This window comes from Notolepis coatsorum, assembly GCF_963971535.1.
Source record: "Notolepis coatsorum genome assembly, chromosome: 2".
NCBI classification, from domain to species: domain Eukaryota; kingdom Metazoa; phylum Chordata; class Actinopteri; order Aulopiformes; family Paralepididae; genus Notolepis; species Notolepis coatsorum.
In genome coordinates this window covers 156,947,710-156,975,517 of record NC_140166.1, presented here as the reverse complement: position 1 = coordinate 156,975,517, position 27,808 = coordinate 156,947,710, and positions in this window count along the sequence as shown.

Below are 27,808 nucleotides of genomic sequence, written 5' to 3'. Positions count from 1 at the left end.
TACCTCCCATGTCACCAAGCCCCCCACCCCATGCACAACGAACAAGATCCCACTCTCCCGGATCAAACCGCGGAAACGATGCCCCCCCCCCCCCCCGACATCCCCCCCCCCTGAGTTGAGCCCATTGGCGCCCCTCATATCCCAGGCCGTTGCGCCCATAGCCGGGCCCCCAGCAACACGGGTCCCTTGAATCAATTGGGCCAGACCCAGTAGAGGAAAGGATAGGGGACTCCCCCCCACCGAGCCAAGCCCGCTATTTCCCATGCCCCCGAAAGCCCCACGCCCATCGGCCCCCCAACACACAGGGCCCCGCCGGGCAAAGCCCAGCCGCTCTGATCCCCCTGAGAGAAACCCCTCCCTCCCGCCATCCTCCCCGAGAGATAGAACACCCCCATATCCTGGTCCACCATGCGCGGAGCCGAGCACCCAGAGCCCCCACCCGCCCCCTCCCGACCGCCAGGCCCCTGGCCCACGAGAGGCCCAAGCCCAGGTCCGCAGAAGGCCTAAGCACCACGCCTCAATGACTCCCCGCGACCCCAAGCCCGGTGCCCCACCGGCCCGGAGACCAGGAAACCCCACCCCCCCCCCACACCAATCCCACAACACGCAAGGCCCCCCCTCCCCCGGGTCGAACCGCCGGAACGATCACCGCATACATTTATGAAAATAAAACTAACAACACAATAAGAGAAAATGACATGGATATAAATGGTTATATGGTTTGCACTCTTTCCCCGGTTGGTGGTTTGGAGGGGGATCAGCCCTCCCACTGGAGAAGCCCCCCCCCCCCACCCCCCAGAGACAAAGATACCCCCCAAAGGAGGCTCTCCAAGCCTCTCTTCATGTCCAACATTTTGAATTCTTGTCCTTCATATTTGTCCATGTGCACATTTAAAGCAACTGCTATTCTAACATAACTCTGAAGAAATAATATAAAAGAAGACTAAAGACAATGGCACTTCCAGGTAATTCTTTTAACCCCGTTTAACCCCCGTTGGCGGGTTGAAGGGGTAAGGCTCTCCTTGAGAGGGCCCCTCCTATAACGATGGAGATGTCCCCTGTGGGGGTTCTCCAATGTCCCTATTATTGTGCAACATTTTATTTGAATTTTTATCTTCATATGATAGTACATTTCCAGAGCTCCCGATCAGGTCTCCAAATGTGATTCCCCATGTTCCCTGTCATCTTAGCTGTGTGTCCTGTGTGTTAGTGTCTATAGTTTAGTCTAGTATGTATTATTTGTATTATATGTCGAGTCAAGTCCCAAAAAAACTTGCGTATTTACCTTGTCTGTATTCCCAGTGGTCTGTGTGTTGTCTGCAGTGTGTCTCGAATCATCTTCCCCAGTTCTATTCTCGCATTGACCATATAGAAATGGATATCAAAGTCACCACTAAATAATTCAGTTATTTTTAAATGATTACCCTCCTTCGCGTCTCGCTCTGCCTACTGAGATATATCATTATCTCCATCACCTAGTGTGCTCTGGGAAACAAAACAAATGCACCCACTTGCACATGACCATGCCACTCCCATGCGTGCCTCTATATTACGCCGGAAGTGGTCACGCCTCACCCTTCCTCATTAGTTTCCAAATCCATTCACTATCTATATTATATGCATATGTGATATTGAATCTTGGTCGGTGTGTGTGACCTCAGTGCTCGAGTCCTGCTTGGTGTGTGAGACTTCGTTATTCGAGTTCTTGCTGGTCCGGTTGATCTCGGTGCTCGGGTCCTGGTTAGTGTGTGTGGCCTCCGTGTTCGCATTTTGGCCAGCCCGGGCAACCTCCACGCCTGCATCGTGTGTGCGGATGGTCCGGCCGACCTCGGTGCCCGAGTCCTGGTTGGTCCGTTTGTATCCAGCGTCTCCCTGTCCCTCCCCCGGGGGCCGTCCGTTTCACCTCTCCCGAACCAGCCTCCATGCTCCTCCGAACACCCCACCTTGCATCGAGTCCAGTCCGCGTGTTGGCCATGTTAACTTGTAGCTCCCTCGCCCAACAGGCCTCGCTGCGGTCCAACGCCACGTTAGCTTGTATTCCCAGACCCTTCTCCAACTCCTCCCTGAGTCCATCGCTGTTGCCCTGGATGTTCCGCGTGTTAGCTTGGATATCCATTGCGTTAGCCTGTTTGCTAGCTTGTAGCTCCTGGTTAGCTACTGCGCTAGCCTGTTGGCTAGCCAACTCGCTCTGCAACGCGCTCTGCAACGCGCTCTGCAACGCGCTCTGCAACGCGCCTGCATGCTAGCTTCCCACTGTGTCATGGCCTCTATATTGGCTTTCATGCTAGCTTGGATACTAGCCTGTAGCTGCTCTGCCCAGCTGGGTATCCCTGCGCTGTCGGCTAGCGTCTCGCTAGCTTGATTCACCTGTTGCGTCATCTCCTCGCGTTGGCTTCTTTTCATCTGTGTATTTTCTTCATCTGGGGCCGTTTTTCTCTCACTCATCCTCGTGTTCATTGTTTCTTCCTTGTTTAGTCTTTGAATCTTCACTTTTTATTTAGTTTTGAATCGTTTCCCTTCCTTTTTTTGTATTTATTGACCGGGAGCTCTTTCCTGTGGCTTCTTACCTGTTCATCGCAAACCAGAAGTCTCTGCAGGTGGCAGATTCTTAATGAGATTTCGCCAGAGGTACGCTTGGACAGCCCAGACAGTTGTCCTGTCATCCATCAAAAACAAGAAACAGCTGAACAAATTACTGTGTGAAGAACTGAGCAAAGACAGGTTATTCCATCTACAGAGCACAAGGAAAGGACATATGTCTTCACCAAATCTCGCTGCTCTACCTCCAACAAAGGAAGCGTTCATTGAAAATGTGAAGAGGGCCCATTTCCAAGCGTACCTCTGGCGAAATCTCATTAACTCTTTCCCTGCCAAAAACATCGTACAACGGGTTTCAAGTTCATGCGAATTCTGCCAATAACGGCGTACGACGTGATTCTGATCATAATTTCATATTTTCTCCATGGTATTCATATTTCACTCACGGAGCCTTGTCAGATGCTGCGGGACTCAGCACAACTCTGCAACGCGTCAATACTGCCACCTGGTGGCTGATCGGCGAGTTGCCAAACCGGAAATGCCCCGTTGCAGCTCGGTCCGTCCCCTAATTCCGTCCGGCCACTCTTTTATCGTCGCGGGACTCAATACACACATCGTGGATATGGATCTTTGCCATAACTCAATAATCTACATGATTTGGGCGTGTATTAATAATATACAAACCGGAAATGGATCGCCTAGATCCCCACCACATAACTGGGATCTGTTTGCTCCACTCTCATCGCCCAACGGTACGAGGAGACTGACGTGAGTTTCAGCGTTTTTGTTTATCATTTTCGATACAAACTGCTCTGATCAATATATCACCCATACTACAAGAAGCAACGACTATCACGGAATTATAAACAACCCACCCCCCCCCCCCCCCCTCCGTTCACCCGCGCATGATCAGTCATAACCCTTAGGACCATGTACAGTTGAAATTTTTAATATAGCGTCGATCGATATCAAACTGCATTTGATGATCTAATATATGCATTTGTCCCTATATCTCACGTTCTGGGAAATACTGCAGAAAACGATAAAACATATTTATACTCTAGAAGACGGTATTTTCGTATGAATGTGTGAATAAAAAAGTAAAACGTTCCTACATCCTGAACGATAGGTAATCAATGTTGAATGGGCCATAGTAATGTCAATTTAGCAATACAATTTAAAAAGTTATAGCCCTGCAAAGAAGGTGAACATCTCCATAGATTTACAGTACTGGCAGAGATCAAACAGCGATGGATATAAGCGTGGCAGAGAATGGGTTAAGAATCTGCCACCTGCAATGAACCCAGAGGAATTTGGATGGAAGAAGAAGGACACCTGTAACAGGGCACTGATCCCAATCCACCTACCAGAAAATGTCAAACTGGTCCCAGACTACATCCTGAAGATGATCCGGTGTGGCTGCAAGAGTGAGGCCCTGTGTACCTCGAAGAAGTGCAGCTGTAACGTGCATGGTTTGCCATGCACAATGTTCTGTACATGTTTCAGGGTAGGATGTTCAAGACCCTAATGCAGTATGTAACGCATCTGCAAGATTTGTCCTTCACACCAGGCAGTGAGTGTGCACTTGTTTTATTTAGTTATGGACCAACACAAGGCAAACTAAAGTGTGTGTGTCGCTGCTTATAACTGCTACAAAAGTAGTTTTACAGGCCTGGCTTGAAAGGGTTAATATTAATTTCACATCACCCCTTGTATGAAAAAACATTAGAGAATGTAATTTGATGCATTACATTTACATTCAGCATGCAATATCATAAATCAAAATTTTTGTGTGATTTGGGCATTTTTGAGCATGAAGGGGTTAATATCTGAACATGTTACATGTTAATATTAATGTTAATATTAATTTCACATCACCCCTGTACGAAAAAACATTAAGAGAATGTAATTTGATGCATTTAATTTATATTCAGCATGCAATATCATAAATACATTTTTGTGTGATTTGGGCATTTTCGAGCATGATGGGGTTAATATCTGAAAATTTTACCTGTAAGGGATAATGTATAGCTATACTCGGTCATTGTCGCAAAATAATTGACCGACACAGAGTTTAGAATACCCAGGCGCGTTCTAAACGCAGTGAAGGTCAATTATTTTGCGACAATGACCGAGTATAGCTATACATTATCCCGCTTATTACATGGCTAACTTACTAACAATATACCTAATTCATTTTACACCATCGACAAGACGAGATCAAATGCAGACGCAGTTGTTCTGTTCTGTGGCTCCGCGCTGTCATCGCCGGCAGCTTGCACTGATGAGTGCAGCTGTGCATATGCTGAGCAGCTTTCATGACTGCGATCTAAATGCTTGATTGCTCCGGCTGCGAACAGCAGTCATTATTGCTCAGTTTCCCCTGACAGCGGTCAGTTATCGAAAAATAACTGACCGCTGCTATGGGCAACCAAGCGCTATTGACCAATCACAATCAAGCATTTTCGCGAATGTTAAAACGCCATGTAATAAGTTAATATTAATGTTAATATTAATTTCACATCACCCCTTGTATGAAAAAATATTAAGATAATGTAATTTGATGCATTTAATTTATATTTAGCATGCAATATCATACATCTCTATTTCTGTGTGATTTTGGCATTTTCGGGCATGAAGGGGTTAATATCTGAAAATGGCCAAAGGAATAGCACCGAGCACCCTCTTGTATTTTGAAGAGGTACCCCCAACCAACAACCGACAAAACAAGGTTCAACCCCATGGCTCCCGGACTATTGCCATATGAAAGGATTTTGAGATTGCCAAAGTGCAATACCGGCCGCATCCTGCCAGATGGCAGTGTCATCATCCAACATTATCTCCACGGTATTATCTTGTCACTATTTCATGCTAAACTGATATTTATTATGAAAGATCACGTAGTTCATTGAAAAATGTCAAAAGATTTTTTTTTTAAATCATTTATTTATTAATTTATGGTTTTTAAATTACATTTACATTTTTATCAGAGCGTGGGCTGGATGGCATTTAATATCCACCCACATACATAAAATATCTCTCTCTCTCACACACACAGTTGTTAACTGTTAACTGTTTTAAGGCACGCTCCGGAGGCGAAGAACCACGGCTGACATGTAGTGAATTCATTATCTAACCCTTTTATTTGTGATACAGAGTTTAAGCCGCCGCACATTTTTCTTAAGCTGATATAAAACTTTACGATATAAACTCATTTCAGTGTGGAGTTTGCATGTTCTCCCCGTGCTCGCAAGGGTTTCCCCCCGATAAGATAAACCCAATGGAAAAACATGCACAACAATAGATCGCTAACGCTGTGGCGTCCTTGACGAAGACGGACAGGAGCACTTGGATTGGTCCCCTGGCGCGGCTCACGTTGACGCCTGTCTGCTCCCGGCTGCCCTTGGGGGGGGGGAGGACGACGGGATGGGTTAATCGCAGATACGAATTGCATGCATGCATCGCATGTGTGCCGATTGATGACCTCTGAGCAGGTCCTAAATTATTATAATAGTCCACTCACAAATACAGGATTACTTTGACTGTAACGGCTTGAACACAAGTTTTCAACATGCTTACAAACCTAATCATTCCACTTGTTCTGCCCTTACAGTAATGACAGATGACTGGCTCAAGGAAATTGATAACTCAAAGATGACTGGTGCAGTATTACTTGATTTTAGTGCTGCATTCGATGTCATAGACCACAATCTGCTTATCGGTGAACTAGAATGCTATGGGTTTTGTCCAACAGCCATTATTATGTATGAGGAGTTATCTCACAAGTAGGACACAAAGGGTTTATTACACTGGCAGCTGGTCTCACTCTAAGGTCTTAGACTGCAGGGTCCCGCAAGGGAGCTGCCTAGGACCACTCCTATACGCCATCTTCACAAACGACTTACCATCAGTTCTGTGTAAAGCAACTGTACAAATGTATGCTGTTGATACCACATTGTACTATGCTGCAAAAACTGTCAGTGAACTGGACAATGTTTTATCAGCTGAGTTAAATATGGTGTTTGATTGGATAAAACGGAATAAGTTGGTACTAAACATCTCAAAAACCAAATCAATTATCTTGGGTTCGAGATCTAGATCTAGATCTATCTGCAGCCTTCGACACAGTCAACCACCAGATCCTCCTTGCGGCCCTCGCAGGAATGGGAGTGGCTGGCTCTGCGCTGACATGGCTGTCATCATACCTCAATGACCGCTCCTACCAAGTGTCATGGAGAGGGACCCTGTCGGCCACCCGCCCCCTGCGGACGGGTGTCCCCCAGGGCTCGGTTTTAGGACCCCTTCTCTTCTCCCTCTACACTAAATCACTGGGTAACATTATCACGTCTCATGGCTTCTCCTACCATTGTTATGCCGACGATACTCAACTCTTCCTCTCCTTCCCATCCCCCTGAGATATCCACGTCTCTGAGCGGATCTCGGCCTGTCTGTCCGACATCTCCGCCTGGATGACGACCAACCACCTCAAACTGAACCTAAGCAAAACAGAAATGCTCCACATGCCGGCCAAATCCTCCCCCCTAACCGACCTTTCAATCACAGTCGAGAATGCAGCTGTGACTGCGCCCCCGACCGCCAAGAACCTTGGTGTTGTCCTCGACGACCAGTTGAACTTCTCTGCTCACATCGCAGCGACGACCAGAACCTGCCGATTCCTCCTGAGCAACATCAGAAGGATCCGCCCCTTCCTGACAAAAGAAGCCACCCAACTCCTCGTCCAATCAACAGTCATCTCCCGCCTCGACTACTGCAACGCACTGCTCGCTGGCCTCCCGGCCACTGCCACTAAGCCTCTTCAACTCATTCAGAACGCAGCGGCCCGCCTGATCTCAAACCTACCGAAGTCGGCCCATGTCACCCCACTTCTTAGGGTCCTGCACTGGCTCCCCATAGCTGCACGAATCCGCTTCAAGGCCCTCGACCTAGCATACCGTGCGGCAAAGGGAACCGCTCCCGCCTACCTCCGGTCAATGGTCTCTAACTACACACCCTCAAGACCCCTACGCTCTGCATCTTCTGGCCGTCTCAGACCTACTCCTATCCAAGCTCCGGGAGGGTCATCAAAGAGAAGTCGCCTATTCTCAGTCCTTGCCCAACAATGGTGGAATAAACTACCCACCCCAGTTAGGACAGCCGAATCACGTCCAATCTTTCGCCGTCGACTAAAGACGCACTTCTTCAACCATTATCTGAATAAAAAAAATAAAAATAAAATATCTAACCCTAACTAACCGTACTGTCATGCACTTGTCCTAATAAACTAACCTACACTGTAGCACTCAACACTTTGATGAACATTGTTGCTCAGCTGATAGAGTTGTGCCCTTCCTGAAGGCTTGTCGTACAGAACTTGTAAGTCGCTTTGGATAAAAGCGTCAGCTAAATGACTAAATGTAAATGTAAATGTAAATAAATTGTCATTGATACCAAAAATGAGTTTGAACGTGTCTGACGAACCCATAGAACAGGTAAATAAAGTAAAATTACTGGGCATAATAATTGATAGCCAGCTGTCATGGGCAGAACACATTGATACCATAGTGAAGAAGATGGGGAGTGGTATCTCCATGGTGAGGAAATGTCTTTCTTATGTCCCTACATATATTGTGGGACAGGTGGCGATATCTTACATTTTATGTCACCTAGATTATTGTGCACCAGTATGGTCCTCTGCATCCAAAGGTCAACTAAAGAAATTGCAAACTGCCCAGAACAGAGCTGCAAGGTTAGTCTTACATTGTTCCATGAGAACAAACACTATAACTATGCACCGGCAACTCTCATGGTTAACGGTAGAGAATAGGCTGATTTTCAACACAGTTAAATTTTTCAGGAACACTGTCTTTTCGTCTCAACCTGTTTTCTTATACAAACAAATTGTCAGATGCAGTCAGTTTCATTCTTATTTTACTAGGTCAGCTGATGATGGACAGATTATGTTACCACGTCCAAAATCAAATGCTTTAAAGAGGACTGTTGTTTATCGTACCATCAATCATTGGAATAACTGCCCACTGAACATAAGTAAATTGAATAGTAAAGTGTCTTTAAAATACCACCTGAGAATGCACTACTTAAGTATGTGAGCAAAATATTCTGATGTTGATAATGATGTCTACAATGTTTTACTGTTTTTAGATTATCATTGTTAATTGTGATTGTCATATGTATCTCATGTTGTTATGTTTTGTTTTTCTGTTGTCTTTCTGTGTGGACCCCAGGAAGACTAGCTCGCCACTTAGGTGACAGCTAATGGGGATCCTTTTAAACAATAAACAACAATAAACACACTTTGCTATTCATTGTGGAAATCATATCATTTTGAATGGTCTTAAAAATCTGATTCCATTGGGGGCGGCTATGTGGTGTAGTGGGCAAGGCGCTCACCACGAATACTGGAGACGCTGGGTTCGCCTGTTCGAGCCCAGCGCTCCACATTGCTTTCAGTTTAGCTGGTCGTCCGTACTAATACACATTGGCAGTGTTAGGGGGTGGGAAACTGATGGGTGGGGATCGGGCGTTGTGGACAGCGACTCCTACAGGTCGGTTGGTGCGCCTGCGCAGTAGAATCAGGAAACGATGGGGGCGGCGCCCCTCCAAAGCGCAGACCCCTGATGCTGAAAGATTGTGCCGCGCAGGTGAAAAGATGCGACTGTTGTTACCTCGAGTATCGGAGGGGACTCGTGCTATGTATGACTTAGTCCACATTGCAGCCGGCTTGTGGGAGGCAAGAAACAGCGTTCGAGACAGGGGAGGGTTGAATTGGATGATACGAAATTGGGGTGGGAGAAAAAATAGAAAATGGGAGAAAAAGTGGATAAAAAATTAAATAATCTGATTCCATTTACTTGTCACCTCGTGAGGGAAGAGGGAGAGAATGGGGGTCATCCCTATGCTCCCATAGCCCTACTGTATGTTTCCCCAGCCCTATGTTCCCACAGCCCTATGTTCCCCCAGCCCTATGTTCATACAGCCCTATGTTCCTACAGCCCTATGTTCCCACAGCCCTATGTTCCTATAGCCCTATGTTCCCCCAGCCCTATGTTCCCACAGCCCTATGTTCCCACAGCCCTATGTTCCCCCAGCCCTATGTTCCTACAGCCCTATGTTCCTATAGCCCTATGGTCCCCCAGCCTTATGTTTCACAGCCCTATGTTCCCCCATTTCTAAGAAATGTCCCCCATCAAAAGTAGGCCCTATGTTCCCACAGCCCTATGTTCCCCCATTTCTAAGAAATGTTCCTCCCATCAAGATTAGGCCCTATGTTCCCACAGCCCTAGAGTATGTCCCCCCATTTCTACGAATGGAGTTTAAGAGAGATGTAGCGTTTAAGTGACCCTTTTTGCTTAAACTGATATAAAACTTCATGATATCAACTCATTACATACATTATACTACAAAGTATCAGAGTACAACATGGTATTATTTTGCAGGTCCTATTTTGATATATTGGGACTCGCAAATCTGCAGGTGATCTGACGTTTCCTTGATTAGGGTGAGGATAAGATTCAAGTGGCTTAAGGTTTGAAGGTAGAGTCTGTAATGCCGACAAACAGCGAACCCTATAGGCAAAAAGAGCCCCGCTTGGTATTGCATTTATTTACATGTTTTGTTTTGTGTGGAGTTGAGTGTGTGTGGGGAGGGGCCACACATCAGGCTCTGTCAAGAAAGGTATGGAGAAATGCACTGTATAACTGACTAAACTCCAATCATCAGACCAAAAAAATATTAAGTCAACAAAGTGCACCACCAAGTGGGGCTTTTTCAGTAAGTAAGAGTAACACGTTTTTCTACAACTCAAGTTCAGACCTATGTTACTCTATTTCATTAGCACTAAACATGATTTTTTATTGTGTAAGAAACTTCAGAATGTTATCTTTCAAAAGAGACCAGGCTTATGCATGTGCTATAAGTATGAAGTATGGGATCATCCCTATGTTCCCCGGGTCCTATGTTCCCCGGGTTCTATGTTCCCCGCTTTGATTGATTAATAGATTGAAAATTTAATTAATTTTTATTATTTTATTAATTATTAATGTCTGCCTTGTTTCGAACAGTTAAGCTTAGGCCCTCTTTCGAACTGGTTAAGGTTAGAGTTTGGAATCAGGGCTGGTGGTCTAAAATTTTCAATCAATCAATCAATCAATCAAAGCGGGGAACATAGAACCCGGGGAACATAGGACCCGGGGAACATAGACATGCTCCCTGAAGTATAAAGATAAGCTTTTCAAAAAAAGTATGTAGTCCTCAAGTTCAAGTTAAAAAATTGCCACTTTTCTGGGCGCCAGTGAAGTGGTTAATTGGTGGAAACGTTTAAGATTAGACAAGTACAACCAGCTGGTTAAATGCACCATTTCAGCTAAACACTAGTATCTAAAGATGCCTTTCCCACTTCTACTTATTAGCTTTTCCCAATGTACACTGACTCATGTTTGCCTGTGTGTTTGCTTGTGTGTCCTCCCGTGAAACTGAGATGTGATTGCTGTCTGTTGTCTAGATGTATCTATATGTGTATCTACCCTCTGTACAGCACTTTGGTTGACATGTGTCATGTTTAATGTGCTCTATAAATAAATCTGATTGATTGTGTCGCGGGTTGGGGTGTGTCTCTGTATGTATGTGTGTTGATGTACCTACGGGACTCTGAGAGGAGGACACACCCAGTGATGGTTCTGATGAGGACCTAGATGCTTACCTGGCCGTTTTAACAGGAAAGTGTAATTCCGACTCTGTTGTGTATTTGACTCTCCTATCGCAGTACTGCGCCATGCTGTCCCTTCTTCCCTCTTAGATGAGGTCCATGGAGTCACGGTGGGAGCGTGGGGAGCCGTCCTGTGGGGATGGTGATATGTGCAGAGGCCAGTGACAGCAGGCGAGTGCGGGGCCACCAGGGGGGGATAACCTATTTGCAGTCGTACAGTCTACACATGTGGTCCCTCTTTCTTACGCAGCCGGGGTGTGCCGCTGGAGGGAGCAGGAGCTGGATTGGCTGGCTGGTGTGGAGGGGCGGTGCCCGGAAGGACGGGGCGCTGTTGAAAGGAGGATTCGTGTTTGGCAGTAGGCAGAACAGTCGCACGGACGACACCAGGAACGCAGAACTGCGGAGATACGAGGACACGCTACCCTTCTCTCGTGCTTTTTTCCACGGAAGACACTTACTGTTCAAACCTGCTGTGTTCACTTTCTCTCTGGGGAACGAGTGGAGCCGAAACCAAGAGAGAGACATTGTAGCCATGCTACACGCCGTGAGTAAACACAAAGTATCGGTATATCTGCGCCGGATGAATGTACTGTTTCCCGATCAGTAAATGGAATATATGAACTGTGCTATAAGGAACTTTGGATAATACAAACTGACATTACAATTGAAGAGAATTGAGAGAACCGCGTGCTGAAACGCTGCTACTATTAGCATGGGACCGCTCGTTGGAGAGCAGTACAACGGGGCGGCCATTTGACTAACAAATTAACGTAGGAGCTCGACGTGTGTAATTAACTGTGCTATTTCCTTGCCGCCAGGAGGACACTACCGCATTACCCTGGTCTGCTCTGTACTAAGAAGTACCCTATTCCCCGGTCCCAGTTGGAACGCTTTTCAGCCTGGGGCCGTTGGAGAGAGAAGGAGGGGGGGAGAGCCCCTCCCCGCCCACGCGCCTCCGGGCCGCGTTATATCCTTTTTGTCGTATTGTCTACCAACTATGACCAGCGCTTTTCACTGCCCCAACCTAGGCTAGGATGTGGGAGGAACATTCTGGCCCCAGACCTAAACCTCGTAGCACCCCATACCTACTATCCTAGACATGCCCCCTTATCTTTGCTGTGTGCCACCAGTGTGTATTGTTCTTAATAGTACTTGATTATGTGCTGTGACTCCCTGAGACCAGATGTGTGGTATTTATATTCTCAGGCTATGTTTGTAGTGTAGTGTGCAGTGTGATTCTGGATTAGTTCGTGACCATTTCCAGACCTGGGTGCAGTATCGGCACCATTTCCCACGTGTGCAGTGCTTCAGGGGGCAGAACAGATAGTGGGGGTGGGAGTAGCAGCTTGGGGTTGGCCTACAGGCGTCTCTACTTTCCGTAGCTGCATTTCTGCAGACCCCTCTCTGATTGGTTGAGCCCATTCCTGCAGACCCCTCTCTGATTGGTTGAGCAAAAGGCGGACGTAATGTTATCATATCAATAAGATAAAAAGAAATGTACTACCAGATCCGCGTATAACGTTATTTCGCGTGACTTTGCGGTTTATTCATAACGTTATGCACATTTCGCGTGACAACACATAACGTTATTTCACGTGACAAGTTCAACACAGCCCAGCTGTCAGAAACTGTACATTGAGGGGGTTTGAATCACTGTTTAGTGTTTACACTCCCCACTTACTGTAACTGTACCATGACGCAATCCCCACTTACTGTAACTGTACCATGTTCTACATATAACCTCATCTCATGCACCTTGTTGTGTATCCTGTTTCTTTTTCCTCATTATTATATTCAGAGTTAATTATATTGTTTACACTGTCTTTCTTCTATTATAACCCTGCCCATTTGATGTTCCCAAATCATATTCAGAAAGTATCACAGAGACTTCTATTGACCGCGGAATTTGTTATTTTAAGTAAGACACAACATTTCAATCAAACATATTTAACATAACATCATTATTTTCGTTTTTGGTTTCATCATACCAACTGATCCTGGTGTGACAATACCTAACATTTAGATTAACCCAGTTAATGCCTTAACTAGACAGTTACAATTTAACATTTAGATTAACACAGTTAATGCCTAACTAGACAGTTAGAAGAAAGCAGGAAGCCGATCCAGCACTCTCAGATTCAAAGTTTTAATTGCAGCCTGGAACATACATGTTTCGGAACCAATGTGTAACTAGACAGTTACAATATAACATTTATATTAATTAACCCAGTTAACGCCTTAAGAGAAAGAGTCTTGTGGTCAATGTCACTTCGGATTGCTATGACACATCTCTACTGCTTGTGACAGGCTGTGGTGCGTTCCAGACTTTACTCCTGTTGGGAAACTATAGCGATCAGAGAGGGGCTTCGCTCAACCAATCAGAGAGGGGTCTGCAGAAATGGGCTCAACCAATCAGAGAGGGGTCTGCAGAAATGCAGCTACGGAAAGTAGAGATGCGGCCTACAGTGCAGAGAAGCACTTCCTCTTGTATTCACCCTAGGCCTACGGGCACTGGTCTTTTAGATTAGGTTAGTTAGTAGTTATTTATCTAGGTTTATGAACTTGTATGCTATATATATATATTTCCTGTAATAAAGTATTTCTTACTGTTTCTTAAACATTCTCCCATGTCTGTTTGTCTGTCTGTCTGTGTGGTTCTCCAGCTGCACAAAGGCAGAGCAAGAGGCTCTACAGAGGGTGGTGAAGGCGGCAGGCAGGATCGTCGGGACTCCTCTACCAAACATCACCTCCGTCTTCACTTCCCGCTGCCTCCACCGCTCCAAATGTATCATCAAGGACCAGTCGCACCCAGCACATCACCTCTTCCAACTCCTTCCCTCAGGAAGGAGATACCGGTCCATACATGCCAAGAGTACAAGATTTAAGAACAGCTTTTTCCCCCAAGCAGTTAGACTGTTAAATACTCATTGACTGTCCCCTCACGTGCACCATGCACTTACCACTGCACTTGATAATCTCTGATTAACACCCATTATGCACTTTATTATTTAAAATATTCTGTTATGTACAGTGTTATATGTGTTATGTGTTCATGTATGTATATGTACTACGGTCTGTGGGAGCTCCCCTGAAATGTCGTTGTATACTGTGCAATGACAATTAAAAGTCTATTCTATTCTAACAGATAGTGGGGGTGGGAGTAGCAGCTTGGGGTTGGCCTACAGTGCAGAGAAGCGCTTCCTCTTTTATTCACCCTAGGCCTACAGGCACTGGTCTTTTAGATTAGGTTAGTTAGTAGTTATTTATCTAGGTTTATGAACTTGTATGTTATATATATTTCCTGTAATAAAGTATGTCTTACTGTTTCTTAAACATTCTCCCGTATCTGTTTGTGGTCCTGGGGAAATTCATGTGTGGTAGGTCAGCTGAGCCCTTTGGGAAGTGTATCCGTGTGTTTGCACACTTTAACCCTAGATCTGGATATTTCCCATGGGGATCTGGTGACAATTGATTGATTGCTTGATGTGAAATTAATACATCACATGAGTTGATATGGTACTTCTTTTTTTCTAAAATAAATAAATCTAACCCTAACTAACCTTACTGTCATGCACTTGTCCTAATAAACTAACCTACACTGTAGCACTCAACACTTTGATGAACATTGTTACTCAGCTGATATAGTTGTGCCCTTCCTGATGACTTGTCGTACAGAACTTGTAAGTCGCTTTGGATAAAGGCGTCAGCTAAATGACTAAATATAAATATAGGCCTACTACCATTGTGAAAACGCAGTCGACATTGGTGGTTATTTACTTCATTGTTCTAGCAGATGGGAATTCATAGTTTTATTTGCCATTAGTGGCTACTCTTCCCTCCCCTAACGGCGCGCCTGGAAATGCAATGTGAACTGAATCCCAACTACGGGGCGAGTACGCACCACCACCGCATTTACATAATGGCTTAATTGATAGCCAGGGTGCTCGGCTACACATTGCCGCACGCTACGGCACACACACAGAGGCTGCTTCTCTAGACTTCATGTTCACTGTGGATTTGCATGAAATGATCATTTCCTATATGCACTGCGTGTATTCCAGCCATATCCGTCAGTGGTTATTACGGCACTGCAAAGAACAAACACAGACGTGTTGTGTGTAGCTGAGATATACGGTAATTAAAATGAGAACATATCTAGGGACTTTGCCAGGAGAATTTTTTTCAAACGCTTTCAACTCCATGTTACCATCTGTGAGCCTCTACTAACTCTTTAGAAATAAACTCTTAATCCCAGAGACATTCCTTGAATGCCATACATATAGTACATACAGTACACATACACATATACAGTACATACATGCACATATTGTGGCAGATAGCATCCCTTGTCACATGGTTACATGGAGGAAGGGCGATACTATTGCCACGGGCAGAGGAGTGAATTGAGGAGTTGATTGGGACTGATAGAATACACCTGTGCACCACGTGATCACCCACATCCCCCCACACACACACACACACACACACACACACACACACACACACACACACACACACACACACACACACACACACACACACACACACACACACACACACACACACACACACAGACACACATAGCATAATGTCCTAGGAGAGACAGAGAAAGGGTGAGTGGAGGTGAGGAAGGAGCAGAGATCGTGGAGAGTGTGATATATTGAGTTTGTGAGGTGAGAGGTAGTTGGAAAGAGAGGTGAGAGCGAGTTGGTGTTTGTGGTACTGAACCCTGGGCCCTCATTTATCAACAATGCGTATAAAGTGTTCTATTTCTGTTTAGAATTTAGAATGTGTGTACGCACAGAAATATCGGGATTTATCAACCGTGCGTACACGGGTCCTACGCTCCTCCGTGTTGATAAATACCATTTGTTCTTACCATCAATGCTCGTGCATGATTATCCATATATGGTAATGAAACACCCCCCATGGGATGTGCAATAATGGACTAACCTGAGCGAACTCTGAGAAACTCCACGAGTGAGATTGTTCACGGCGGCGCTGTCGAACCAAGAAGACACAACGCGTGTTATGGGATTAATATGCGACAGGCTGGCGGACTTGTACACGGTGATGTCAGATATCAACGACTCCCTAAGACCATTGCTGCAATTCTGCCTGGACAGCTCAAAATACTAATAAAGACCGTTAACGATAGGTTATGTATATAACCTAGTTATATGAGTACTGGCTGAGCGCCTCGCTCTTTCGCCATATCGAGATATACCTCATCTCCAGTACCTACTGTACTTCACTAACGAAAACAAAGCACCCATGCACTTGACCAGGCCCCGCCCCAGTGACCTCCTATAAGGCACCAGGCGTGGTCACACTTGCCCTTCCTCGGGAAAAGTTTTCCATCAAGAAAAAAAACCCTCAAGGGACCTCATGGCACGCTAAAAGAGCGAGACGCTCAGCCAGTACTCATATAACTAGGTTATATACATAACCTATCGTTATATGGTCGTACTGGCGAATCGCGTCTCGCTCTTTCGCCATATCGAAATATTGGGACAGAGCAGACGTGAGGCCCGACAAATGTACCCCCTGAAGACGCGCAAGTCCTACCACCAGGGGGGAGGGGAGTCCCGTCACCCCCCCTTCCTAGTGAAGAGGGGACGGCAGTCAACTCCACTCAAGTGCGAAAAAGAGGGAACTAGAGACCCCTAAAAACGCACAGCACAGGTGGGACCACGTGTGACACATCACCCTGTGGCACACACCCACACACCCCTGCTAACCCACCGAAGGGCAAGACGCAGGGGAGGTTCCCAGACCTCAGAACCGCCTGGGAGACAGAACCCCCAGTTATGTCCATGAGGCAAAACCTAACGAAGTGGAGTGCGCCCTGACACCCCCAGGGGGGGCCAGCCCAGCCAACGTGTAGCAAAGGGCAATGCCCTCGCACAACCAATGTGACAGGCGCTGTTTCGACAGTGCCTTACCAGCGCGAGAGCCACCGTAACAAACAAAGAGCTGATCGGTAGCCCTGAGGTCCTGAACCCCCAAAGCCCGGACCGGACACGACAGGTGAAGGCTCGCCTCTAATTCACCAGCGTGAGGAGGAGGATGAAACGCCTGAACCACAATATCCCTGGAGCGAAAAGAGCTCCGGATATTTTTTGGCACGAAGACTGGGTTAGGCCTCAGAGATTGACAAGCACTCAGGCCGCACCGAGAGAGCACAAAGCTCACCCACGCGCTTAGCGGAGGTTATGGCCAGCAGGAATGCAGTCTTGAAAGACAGCTGTTCCAAAGACGCCTGTTCAAGAGGCTCAAACGGGGCCTCGGACAACCGGCCGAGGACCAGTTGGAGGTCCCAACTCGGAGACAGAGAACGTTTCACCGGCTTAAGGCGCCAGGCGCCAAGCAGGAAACGCTTCACAAGAGGGTGGCTGAACAACGTAACGCCCTCAAACCCCTCATGACAAGAGGATATAGCCGCGGCATATACCCTCACCGTCGAAGCCGACAGTTTATCCAAGATAGACTGAAGGAAGGAAAGGACAGCATCCAGGGGGCAGGACACCGGGTCCCAGCCCCCCACCTTACACCACTCTTGGAAAATGCGCCACCTACCCGCGTAAACCGCGATAGTGGAGGGAGCATGCGCATTCCGGATGGTGTCGACCACAGAAGGGTCCATCCTCTCCAGACTCACCCTCTCACCAGCCAAACCATCAGTGGCTGGCCCAGCACAGGGAACCGCAACAGAGACCTGTGCGCTTGAGAGAGGGCCCGCGATGACCAAGGAACAGGCCACGGCGGGGCTACCAAGTCCTGGATCAGAACCGGGAACCACACAGCTGTGCCCCGGTCCGGCGCGACCAGGATCAAGATCCTGCGCTCCCGACGTACCCGCTCCAACAACTGACCTATCAGATGTATGGGGGGAAAAGCGTACAGAATCCCCGGTAGCCCCGCCGTGGCCATGGATACATCGAGAAGGCATCCACCCCCAAGGTAGGATCGTCCCCCCGACTGACCGAGAACCATAAGGAGCACTGGTGAGACTGTCTGTTTGCAAACAGATCCACCGAGGCTTCCCCAAAGCGGTCCCAGACCTGTCTGACTATGTATGGACGTAGTCTCCACTCGTCGGAACGAGGACCCTGCCAGGGATGTGGAGCGCCCTCAGGCTGCGCAGATTGCGAGACGCCCACAGCCAGAGCTCGAGCGCCGCCCGGTGCAGACGGATGGAGCGTACTCCACCCTGTCTGTTGATATACACCGCTGCCGTCATGCTGTCCGTCCTGAGCAACACGTGCTCGCCCACCACCAAGTGGCCGAGCCGTTTGAGGACCAGGAGGACCGCCTTCAATTCCAACACATTGATGTGCATGGCAGACCGGGCAGCATGGACTGTCCAGCGTTGGTCCGACACGTCCCCCCCATCCCGTGAGGGAGGCGTCGGTGAAGACTGTGACGTGTGACCGCCTGCCGCCCATGGGGACCCCGCTGGTCAGGGTACCAGGCCTCCTCCAGTAGGTGAGATCCCCCCGTATCGACAAGGGAACCTTCAAACGTTTCCACTTGTCTCTCACCGGGTCTATTTTCATACTGAAAAACCACCTCTGTATCCTCCTCATGAAGAGGAGGCCAAGAGGGACCACAGAGTGAGCAGATGCCATCATACCGAGCAGGCGCATCACATACAGCGCCGTAACCGTCCCGCCAGGACGGAAACCCCTGAGCGCGTCGAGGATAGACACTCGCCGCTGCTCCGAGAGGGTTGCCCTCATGGGCCTTGAGCTTAGAACCAAGCCCAAGTACTCCACCTGTTGACTGGGAAGAGGCGTACTCTTCTTCCAGTTCACAGCAAAACCCAGCTTGGTGAGGAATTCCACCACCATCCTGGTATGAGACCTGGCGACCTCCTCCGACCGGCTGAGGAGCAGAATGTCGTCGAGATAGAACAGAATTCGTATCCCCTGATGACGTAGAGGCTCCAGCGCGGTCTCTACGCACTTGGTGAATGTGCGGGGGGCCAGAGAGTAGCCGGTGAAACACGCCACGCCCTGAAACAGGAACCGTAGGTATTTCCTGTGAGGAGGGAAAATCGGGATGTGAAAATACGCATCCTTCAGGTCTATGGAGGTGAACCAGTCTCCCAACCTGACAGCGTTTAACAGGAGTTTGAAGGTCAACATTCTGAACCGTCTCGCCACAATCAGACGATTGAATGTGGACAGATCCAGTATAGGTCTGACACCTCCCGTTTTTTTGGGCACCAGAAAATAACGGGAGTAGACGCCCGACATTGCGTCCTCCCGTGGGACCACGACTTCGGCTTGCTTCGCCAACAGAGATTGGATCTCGTCGGCCAGAGCTGTCACTGCTGCCGACCCTGACAACAGGGTCTGCACCAAACCTGAAAACGGAGGGTGGTTTTGTGCGAATTGCAAGACAAGCCCCCGCCTCAACGTTCTCTCCATCCACTCCGACATACGGCACTGCTGTAGCCATATGTGATGATACTCCCAAAGCTCACCCGCCGCCATTTGGCGCTGGCCCGCAAGGAACTGTAGATAGAAGGCCCGGTCCCACCCGCTGTGCATAGCCAACTCTGGACCCGCTAACCGTGCGGGCAGGGCGTTTTGTGGAGTCGGGACATCGGCCCCTGATACAACCCACGAGGACCCCGACAGAAAGGACCGGTTTGATATGGGAGAAGCTGACATCATACCAGGTGACAAGAGCTCCCCCACTGAACACCCCTCCAGCATGGACCGCTGAGGGGCTGTTCTGCAGCTGGACATGCAAGGTGTGAGGATCCCATGGGTTCCTACACACCGTAGCCCTGTAGTGATATTACTACCACCCTAATCACGCGTGACTGCCAGACCACTCCCGGGCTCTCCGGAGTGGGAGGCACTAACGTGATACCCGGCCTGGCGAAGGCGAGGTCAGGGAAACCCGCGCTGAGCATTCTTTCGAAGAGGCCTTGAGTCCCCCTGCTGACAACCTTTGAAGGTGACAGACGTAACACCAGGCTCACCAATCGCAGACGCAGAACGCGTGTCGAGGGAGCCACGTGACAGCACAACATTCTCACGGACAGACCCAGGCTCAGCCATCAACTGGGTGTCAGCCCCTATCCCCATGTGAAGCAAAACGTGGGGCTGCATGCGCTTCATTGAAGGCCCGCGGCCCGCAGCCAAAGGAAACAAAGGCAAAGGATCGATGCTACCTGGCTCTCAAGCCAAGGCACACCTGCCTTGCGCCCTGTTGTCAGCCCATTTACCCGTAAAAAGGGTAAATAAGTCTCAGCAAAACCCCCCACATTAGCTACCGACTGACCTTCATCAATGTATGTCTGGTTAAGAGGAGGGAAAAGCGGTGACATCCCACAGCTGGGAACAGTGGAACAGTGACCCAGCATTACAGCATTAGCAGCGCGCTCCAGGATAGCCGGGAAAATGTCCAACTCAGATTTACGTTTACCCAGATATCCTGCCCCTTGCGCCAATACACAACTCGGTTGTCTCACAGGACAACAAGCAGTATTACTAACGCCAACATTATATGCCTGATGGCACAGAGCCTACCTGAGCGTGAGTTAGCCCGATAGCTAAACATTGCGAGACGTCCCTCGATCTGCTGTCAAAAGACGAGGAAACCCCAGGACAGACGTGCCGTTGGAACATGCCGAGAAGATTCCAGGGGCTGGAAAAAATCTCCGGCGAAAACCCAACATTGTTCAATTTCTCTCTGCATTTCATAACAGCTAGTTACATGGGATGCAAAGCACGTCCATGATGGAAAACGAAAAAAGCGGAAGGGCGAGTGTGACCACGCCTGGTGCCTTATAGGAGGTCACTGGGGCGGGGCCTGGTCAAGTGCATGGGTGCTGTATTTTCATTAGTGAAGTACAGTAGGTACTGGAGATGAGGTATATCTCGATATGGCGAAAGAGCAAGACGCGATTCGCCAGTACGACCATATTTACCACTGTTTGGCATTGGTGTGTCATTATAACCATGCTGGAATATGAATGCCTTTATTAGTTTTGTTCGATTGGCTACCGGGTATAATATGATTTGTAGAGGCATACAATCTATTTTGTTGTCGGTATTACGTAGCCTATATGAATTACATATAATAGCAGGAATAGCCTACATTATGCAACAGTAACTTGCGCATATATAATAGCACATGGCACAGCCCTGCGAAGCCTGCACAGTAATTTTGCATTAATAGCCTATATTCTCAAATGGCATTTAATGGCTATCCGCTGTGGGCTATCTCCTCGCTGACGGACCAGTATACCTTATATCATATCATATTCCTATATGTCTCCCAGGAATCGTGGGGCTCTGGGGAATAAAGGTTGGGAAGACCCTGCTATTATAGCCTATCCTTTATAATGTTATAGGCTATTTCATTTACAGTTTACTCTATCAGCCTACCCAGCATGTAATACGGGAACGTTTTGATTTATATTTAAAAGGCTTTGACATTGTAAAACGAAATAAGTGGAATTTCGAAGTTATGTAAGCAGAATACAAGTCATATCACCCACACGATATATGCTACCTGTATATCCAGAGCATGTATGCTTTTCATTCATTTAAGACACATTTATTGCAAGGGTTTTGTAATACACATAAACTCAACTTACATTTACATTTAGTCATTTAGCTGACGCTTTTATCCAAAGCAACTTACAAGTTTTGTACGACAAGTCATCAGGAAGGGCACAACTCTATCAGCTGAGCAACAATGTTCATCAAAGTGTTGAGTGCTACAGTGTAGGTTAGTTTATTAGGATTAAGTGCATGACAGTAAGGTTAGTTAGGGTTCGATTTTTTTTTCTTTTTTTTTTCTTCAGATAATGGTTGAAGAAGTGCGTCTTTAGTCGACAGAACACGTCAGTCAAACTAATGAACGAAAGCTTATTTCCGCGTTGAAACTAATGCATGAAACTAATGAAAGCATAGCCGTCCATCTGCAGTATCCATATTCTACCGCTGGGTGCCAGGTACGCACGGTCAGAGCTGAGCGTAGATATACGGACAAAGTCAAGCACACGTTCAAATTGATGAGTCCCACACTTTGCTTAGAAATGATCATACGCACGGGTTACGCACATATCTGTGCGTACGCAACATTGATAAATGAGGGCCCCTGGACTGGCTGAGATACCCCCCTGTGAAACCCTGGACCGGAAGACAAACCTTGAGTATTGAACATTCGCTTTTTTGTACGAGAGCCTAGAGCGTGTTTCGACCCTGGACTGTATTTTGACTACTCGGACTTGTACTTTAATCAATAAACCGCATCTGTTTATTGAAATAGCTGAAATAGCCTGAACCCCACAAGGCTTGTCACAATATATATATATATATATATATATATATATATACAGTATATAATGTACATACATACATATACAGACATACATACATAAATACATACAAACAAAAGCATTAAATACAACTTTCAGGAATAGAGTTCAGCAAGTCTGTCATATATATTCGATCTGTATCAGCTTGGCCACTGTAGCCCACAAATCATCATTATGTATTGATGGAATAATGTCCTAATAATGAAAAAATAATGACAATATTTTTGTTTTCATATAAACTGGTAAATATAATATTGTAAATGGCGCTCTACAATATTATATTTATCATTCACCCATTCACTCACACACCGACGGCAGAGGCGACTGCACAGTGCCAACCTGCTCATCGGGAGCAGTTAGTGGTTAAGTGTCTCGCTCAAGAACACTTTGACACGCTGCCCGGGAGGAGCGGGAATGGAACCGGGAACCTTCTGATTACCAGACAACCGCTCTACCTCCTGAGCCACTGTCACCCCAATATAGTACATGTAATTATATATATTAAGTAACCATATATAGGGCGCCCAAGTGGCGAACCATGTAACACTCTGCGTCACGGCACGGCCGACCCGGGTTTGATTCCCGGACCCGGCGTCATGTGCCGAATGTCTTCCCCCCACTCTGTCTCCTGCTCTTCCTCTCTCTCTCTCTCTCTACTGGACTGCCTAGTAGCAAAAAGAAAAACTTAAAAAAAATAAAAAAATAAACATATATATATATCAGTAACCAACCAAGTAACCCTTTCACTGCCACACTACAGAAGGTTAACCCTTTACTATCACACTACTGAAAGGGTTAACCTGCTGTTGTGTGGCAGTGAAAGGGTTAATCTTCTGTGTATTGTCGCAGTGAAAGGGTTAATCCTTCGGTAGTGTGGCAGTGAAAGGGTTAACAAATGGACAGCAAATTAATCGCAGCGGCTCCTGACAGCAGCTCAGGAGGTAGAGCTGGTTGTCTGGTAATCGTAAAAGGTTCCCGGTTTGATTCCGGCCCCTCCCGGCAGTGGGTGTCGAGGTGTCCTTGAGCAAAGACACTTACCCCCTAAATGCTCCCGATGAGCACCTTGCATGGTCGCCACCGCCGTCGGTGTGTGAATGTGTGAGTGAATGGGTGAATGTGAGGAATAAGTTGTAAAGCGCTTTATAAATGCAGTCTATTGACTATACATTTACCATATCCCCTTCTCTTATAAATGGCAAGTCTTCACTAATCCATATGCCACACTATTTCCCACTAAACGATATTATGCATTATTTAAAATCCTTTAAATAAATAATGTAATAGAGTCAAGGATCAAATCTTCAGAGCATCAGAATTCAGAATACATTTCATAAAGGTTATTGTCTATTATATGCGGATTTTGCATTCAAATGTCAAGGCGTCATCGATCAAGTCGTTACGATCAGACCATTCAGACAAAATTGCCCCCAGATAACTTTTGATTTTCAATCTGTATTTTTATTTTTTTTACATTTATTGGGACACATGCCCTAATATCCGTGCTATGACAAAAATGCCAATCACTCTCCCCTGAAAAACATCAAGACTTCCAGTAACTCAATTTAGACGTCAAAGATCCCTTGACGGCATCACAGAAGCAATATCATTTGATAAAAACCCCAGCGACATTCTGCCAATATCCTACCCCCTCCCTCCCTGCACACATATCTCAGCCCTGCAATCCGCAATTTTCCGCGGAAAGTGGCGCTGTCGGGGAGGGGCAGCCCATGGGGTGTGTTTTGGTTAGTGGGCCTTGGCAAGAGGCACGGCACGGTGTTGGGCTCTCACCGAGATGATTAATCAAAGATGGCGTCCGGGTGGAAATAAGGCTGGCTGGAGGACTCATCTCGGTAATGAACGGAGCACTATGGCAAAGCATTGTCCAATATACAACAATGTAATTCCCATAAAGTAGCGCTGTGAGGCTATTACCGCTTCATATTGGACAGTCTCGCAACAGAATCATTAGGCCAAATAGCGTGAATGGTCGTACAACAAGGTTTTTGCTGTTTAAATGGAGTTCAATCTGCGGCCGTGAACAAACATTAAAGGTGCTGTAAGTGGTTATTTTAATTTAGTTAAAATAAGTGGTCTACGTGTTAAAATATTAGCTCTACATTCGCACAGCATCACTGATATAGTGTCTGGTCAGTAACATGGGTCTCCGACTCCCAGTCCCTCCGCTCTGCAGTAAACAGAAAATAAATTTTCTGGTATCCCATTCCCACTTTATCCAGAGAACTCCAGAAATAGAAACTAATGTTAAGCAAATAATGTGCTTGAAACAAGTAAAATCATAACCAGTAAAATAAGCTAATTTGGCTTGGCATGCATGATTTCTTGAAATAAGTACAAAGAAATATCTAGGGTTCTCTCTCCTGATTTGAGAAAGTGGGCAGGGATACCATACCATTTATTTTCTGTTTACTGCAGAGCGGAGGGACTGGGAGACCCATGTTACTGACCACACACTCTATATCAGTGATGTCTGTTTACTGCAGAGCGGAGGGACTGGGAGACCCATGCTACTGACCACACACTCTATATCAGTGATGTCTGTTTACTGCAGAGCGGAGGGACTGGGAGACCCATGCTACTGACCACACACTCTATATCAGTGATGTCTGTTTACTGCAGAGCGGAGGGACTGGGAGACCCATGCTACTGACCAGACACTCTATATCAGTGATGTCTGTTTACTGCAGAGCGGAGGGACTGGGAGACCCATGTTGCTGATCAAACACTATATCAGTGATGGCTGTTTACTGCAGAACGGAGGGACTGGGAGACCCATGTTACTGACCACACACTCTATATCAGTGATGGCTGTTTACTGCAGAGCGGAGGGACTGGGAGAACCATGTTACTGACCACACACTATATCAGTGATCGCTGTTTACTGCAGAGCGGAGGGACTGAGAGACCCATGTTACTGACCAGACACTATCAGTGATGGCTGTTTACTGCAGAGCGGAGGGACTGACGGTGGTGAAAACAGATGTTTTTAGTGTAAAAAAACACCTTATTTATTGCATTCTGGTGTTTTATTTTGCACTTTGATGGATTAAATGAACTGCTATTATAGAGCTCTACGCCACTGAAGGCCACACCAAAGCACACATAGACAACTTTTTAGGGATTCAACCACATTATGACAACAACCTTGTCTTTAAACATGACACTACCATCATCAAGCGATTCAACACAACAGCATTGCCAAAGCACGGACCAGAACCATAACATCAAGTTGATAAAATATCACTCACCAAAGCATGTGGGCTCACTTGAAGAGAAAGGCAGCACTGGCTTTTGATGCTGGCCAATGCGTTAAGTCGCGGCTGTCCCATGGTATTGCGAGTAAACATTTTTATCCTCTTTAAGGTGGAAAAGTTCCTCTCTGACTCAGATGTCATAGGAGTTGTTATGATGATTTTCAGCAGACTGACGGTCTCAGTAAAAGCCTCTTCTAGGTTGTTCTCATGGATGGATGTTAATGGTTACCTTTGCAAGCTGTTTGACTTATAACGAAATCCAGTGGCTTGGTGTGGATTTTCTTAAACCCTAAGAATCTTGGCAGCCTTTGCCAAATTTGCTTATCTCAAAATTGTTATCCTGGTGTGCAATCTAAAGGTTATATCGATACCATTTTATGTACATCCACAGAGAGAACAAAAATGTATCAATTTGGGAAAAGCTAATTCCACACCATAAACAAGATGGCCTGTTGGGATGTTAGATCCTAATGTGAAAAACTGTGATTTTATATGTCTTCTCATTTTACCCTTGCTATTATTTTACTTATTTTTACTTTTATCTCCATGCCTCACTATCCGCTGGGTGCATACTATGACCTTCATCATGTTTTGTAACAGATTACTGAAATTCAAGAAGCCTATTGGAACGTGAGGTTCTGATATGTTTAATATATCTGCATTATTTTATCCCACTTTATGCTTTCCTCTTGTTGCTTGTTTTACACTGTCTTATTTCGTAGTGATGTAAAGCACTTTGAACTGCAATCCCCTGTATGAAAGGTGCTATACAAATAAAGTTATTATTATTACACCTTTCTAAAAAAAGGCGTGGAATTAGCTTTTCCCAAATGTATACATTTGTGCCAAAATGAATGTTGTTGTTGACATGTATTTGCGTGCATGTATCCCCTCCCTACTTCCCATTTCCCCACATGGAATACACTGGTTAGATAAAATGACATGCTGGTCATTTTAGCACCTTTAATTAAACGTATGCTTGCCGAGCCTGGCACGTCTATAAACCTTTTGACAACAAGACGACAAGTTGACAACACACACATTATAAATAGTTGCAATGTTTGTTAACACAGTTGCTGACAGGAAATAAATGGGAACCAAACTTTCCCCCCAGCTTAAAAACTTCTGGAAAGGTCCGCTGGGAGATTGAATTAGTTCCATTGTGTCAGTCTGATGGATGTGATTCATTTTAAACCCCGCTTCACCTCACACAGCCATCGCTTACTCTACATTACGCAAAGATATACAGTGGCGTGGCGGGTTAAGTGTGAGCAGCCATTTTGCGTAGAACGGGGAGGTCGTGGGGGTCACTTCCAGATCTCTGTGGGATGCTACTGATGTCAAGGACCCCCACATTGATACGGATATATGCCCAAGGACCTCCACATTGATACGGATATATGCCCAAGGACCCCCACATTTATATGTAACATGGGCAAGGCCCTTTACATTGACAGGTAAATATGCCCAAGGACCCACATTGATATGTAACATGGGCAAGGCCCTTCACATTGACAGGTAAATATGCCCAAGGACCGCCACATTGGTAACATGGGCAAGGACCTTCACATTGACAGGTAAATATGCCCAAGGACCACATTGATACATAAATATTAGGGGTGTAAAGGTACACGTATCCGTACCGAACCGTTTCAGTACTGGACCTTAGGTTCAGTATAGCTGTGTACCAAACGAATACAACGGTATGTTAACCACTAACGATCGGCCACCAGTGTTGAGTTAAGAGACTCTGTGTGGGGCTGTTAGTGACTGTCCAACTGTACATATGACTGTTTACACTTGTAGTTGTTTACCTGTGTAGATCATTGTCTCCACCAGATATTGCCATTTGAGTGTATATATCTGTCTCCACTGGAGGGCGCTCTAGGCGTAGCTATCAAGGTATTCTACCTTAGAGGTGACTATAAA